The sequence below is a fragment of the Hippopotamus amphibius genome, chromosome X, assembly GCF_030028045.1.
Source record: "Hippopotamus amphibius kiboko isolate mHipAmp2 chromosome X, mHipAmp2.hap2, whole genome shotgun sequence".
In the NCBI taxonomy this organism is placed as follows: Eukaryota; Metazoa; Chordata; class Mammalia; order Artiodactyla; family Hippopotamidae; genus Hippopotamus; species Hippopotamus amphibius.
In genome coordinates this window covers 64,321,033-64,324,872 of record NC_080203.1, presented here as the reverse complement: position 1 = coordinate 64,324,872, position 3,840 = coordinate 64,321,033, and positions in this window count along the sequence as shown.

Below are 3,840 nucleotides of genomic sequence, written 5' to 3'. Positions count from 1 at the left end.
TCACACTAAAGGTGTCTACTGTTTTAACCAACCAATTTAAAGATATTTGCTCTAACCCTTTCTTCTTTCCCCATGCCCCAGATCTGAAATAATTCACTTCCTCTTTCTGTTCTGACTTCCCCTTATTACCTTTTCCCCACACCATAGAAAGTAGAATGTTTAAAAGGGTTCTCCTAGTGAGGTGCTCAAGTCCCTAATAAAGAAAATATTTCTTTACAAATAATTAAGAATAACTATGGCTACTATTTATTGAGTTATTTTATGACCTAGGCTCAGTAGGAGGCACTTTACATTTTCTCATTTGATCCCACAGCAATCCTATTAACCTCAATTCTAAGGAAACTGATACTGATTCAAAAGATTTGGCAACATAACCAAGACCTGAACAGCTGACAAAGAATCTGAATTCAGACCGAGGTCTATCTGATTCCAATTCCAGGGTTTTTACCACCACACTATCTTGCTCCTTCCACACACTATACTTAATCTCCACCCCCCACATCTGTGAGATCAGGTATATTGTCTGTTCATCCCATCCGCTCACATAATTCCTTCTCCCATCTTTTTATCTGTTGGCTCACTTCCTCAACAATGCATATTATGTAACTGGTGCTAATATTGTTGTAGATGGAGTGTCTTTTATTTTTTTAAATATACCAGAAAACGTTGATTGAAGCTGTGAATTCTCACACTTTGCTAAAAGGTCTTTATGTATGTATTACTTTATTTAATCATCAAAGCAACTATGTGAGATATGTACTCTTGTTCCCCATTTTTATCAATAAAGAAAGTGGAACTTAGAAAGATTAATTTTCCCAAATCTAATGCATGCCAGAATGGGGACAGAGACCAAGGCTCATGCCATAGATGGAAATTTTGAGTAGAACTAAAGAGTACAATCAGCATTTGGCCCATACTAGCTATAAATGGAAACTTAGAGAGCCCACCTTCTTAGCATGACAGACAAATCAAGTCACATTGCAGAACTATGCCAAGCCTAACACAAATTAGATATAGATACATTCCTGATCTTGATCGATCTGAAATAACAATGAGAGCTAAAACTTTATGAATGTTTCCTGTAGTGTTTGGCATGTTTCTAAGGAACAATTTACTTATATTAACTCATTTAATGTTCACAACAACCCAGTGAGGTAGATGATATTATTATATTCATTTTTCAGGTAAAGGAACTGAAATTCAGAGAGGTTAGGTAATTTGATTTGTCACACAACTGAAAGTCCAGACAAAATAAGGAAAACCCAGTTCTCATTTTGGCTCTTCTGAAATGCCAGGAAAGAGATGAAGGAATTTTGCTGTTTGCTTTACAAAGTCAAATCACTTTCATAATTTATTGTGGGGATGAATGACTTTGGTTTTTGTTTGTTTGTTTAGAGGAGATGTGTTAGGTTTCTGGTTGATGCCTTAAAGGGTAAAATTAGAAATTATAGTTTAGTGATCTAGAACTGTTAACAAGTTTCTTGTGTATTTTGGCTAATGAAACTTTCCATCACTTGAAGGTGATTTAGGTGTTAGTTTGTTTTGAATGTTTAATGTTTTTTTTAACATTATACAATGGTGATCTTAAGGGGACACACCAAAAATGCATATTCTTGCTCGCAGTTACTTATTAACACAAATTGTTCCATCTTAGAAACAGAGAATGAGACTGTCTCCATCAGCCATGCAAATTATCTCCACACTGTAGCTGGTATATTATCAGGGAGAAAATAGTTTTTTGAAATATCTATACAAATGCATCAATAATCAGTCTTTGCAACAAGGTGGAAATGTTATCCAGTTTAGGAACAAAGTCTAAATGATAAACATTGCAATCTTGTTTATATTTAATAAAAGTGTACAGATTTTTATCATTTCCAGATATTGTCAGAAAATTTCTAAAATATAATTTTAGTTGTAACATACAGATCTTTTATTACAGATCTAGACTAGGTGGTGAATTTTGTAAGCCAATACCTGCCAAATTCTAATAATTCTAAATGTGCATTCATGGTCTGCTCTACCAAAATGTTTTTAATTTAGTATAACGTATAAGCCACCTCCCATAGATCTAAAAACATGGATGTTTATGCACTTAAACTTTAATGACTACAATACATAAGACCCCCTTTTCTGAAGATGCTAAGTAAAATCCAGTATTCTGAATTCTGACCCCAGCTTGGTTTCATCTAAGTGAATATTCACAATTGAGAAAGGCATTTATATAATTTTCATCTATAGCAAGCAGACAAATTTATTGGAATCTCCCTATACCTGAGAAACAGTCTTTTTCCTGTCCCTTTTAAGTTCACAGGCTTTTTAATTTTGCCCCTGTAAAATGTAAATGAACAAAAAGGAAGAAAAAGAAAAGGTAGGAGGTGGGGGGAGGGGGGAGGAAGGGCTTAAGGCAAGGAGAACAGAACTACCATATGGAGATATTTTCTAAAATAAAACCTTCAAGTACTTTGGAGACATTCATCAATGAACAGATTAATATTTTTATAATATTTGCTGTATTTTATCTTATTAAAGAATGCATACTCATTGTAAAACATTTGGAAAATATCTGTAACAGACAGACAAAAAATTACCTCTAGATTTCGCTCATTAAAAATGAGCACATCCAAGAATTTCAATTTTCTTCCTTTCCAGATATTATCAGCAAATTTCCAATTAAGGGAAAATCATGACTTTGCTTATGCTGTCTCTGCTTAGCCGAGGCTATAGATCTGGGATGCATGGCTTTTTTGTATAGAAAATTTCCCCAACAATAACCTTATGTGAAAGGCAAGATGGGTCCAGAGTCTAGTCTGGGATGAGGGCTGAGAATTAGATTGCTATGCATCTAAAAAGAAGAACTTGGATTTTTTTCCAGGGAGCAATCTGGAGAAAGAGGCTGGGTGTTTCAGGAACTAAGAAAAGAGATTAAATGGAAAGGAAGAATTCTTGGCTTGAGGAGCAGTACCTAGCCAAATGATGGTAAGCTAAGGCCTAGGGCACAAGATAGCCAGTAAAGATTCTCTTTAAGATATCAGTATTCAGTTTTAAACTGTTTCCTATTAGATGCTGTGTGGAAAAACACCTGCCAGTAATTTAGTGAAAGTTACTAGACTAGCTTTAGTGGTTTGGGGCCATGAAAATGGAGGGATGAAGGCTACATGCCTGATGGAGGTGCTGAAAGAAGACAGCACCTGCAGGAGTTGAACCCAGGGACTGGGAGAACTGTAGCTTGGACTAATTCATTAACAGATATCTAAGAAGCATAGAGGAGGAGGGATGGGTAAAGAGCATAGACTCTGCTGTTACCTGGGGTAGGAACTCAAGACATTTGGTTATTACAGGAATAAACGGCTCCAGAAGACTGGGAAACATTTGGGTTACCTAAGAAATGCATAAAATAGAAATGGAAAATCATCACAGTCCTATCTGTACATAACCATTATTTACATTTCAATGACTATCTTTTGCCTCTCTCTATATATTTTTTCTATATATATATATAAATTTTTAAATAAGGTTGACATCGTAGTAACTATCTTTCTTAACAATGTATTATTAGTCTTCCCCAGCTGCTATAACATAGCATATAATATTTTTTTTAATTTGCTATCATTCAGCAAATCTTCCTTAAACACCAAGCATGTGCCAAATTGTTTGAGCCCTGCATTTATCAAGTGTCAGGTACTATGACACAGGCTTTATATACATAATCCCATTTAATCCTCACAATGAGGTAGGCATAATAATCCCAGTTTCATAGAGAAGGAAATTGAGGCTTAAAGAAGTTAACCTGCCTGAGATCACACAACTTGGAAATGGTTGAGCCAAGATTCAAACTCA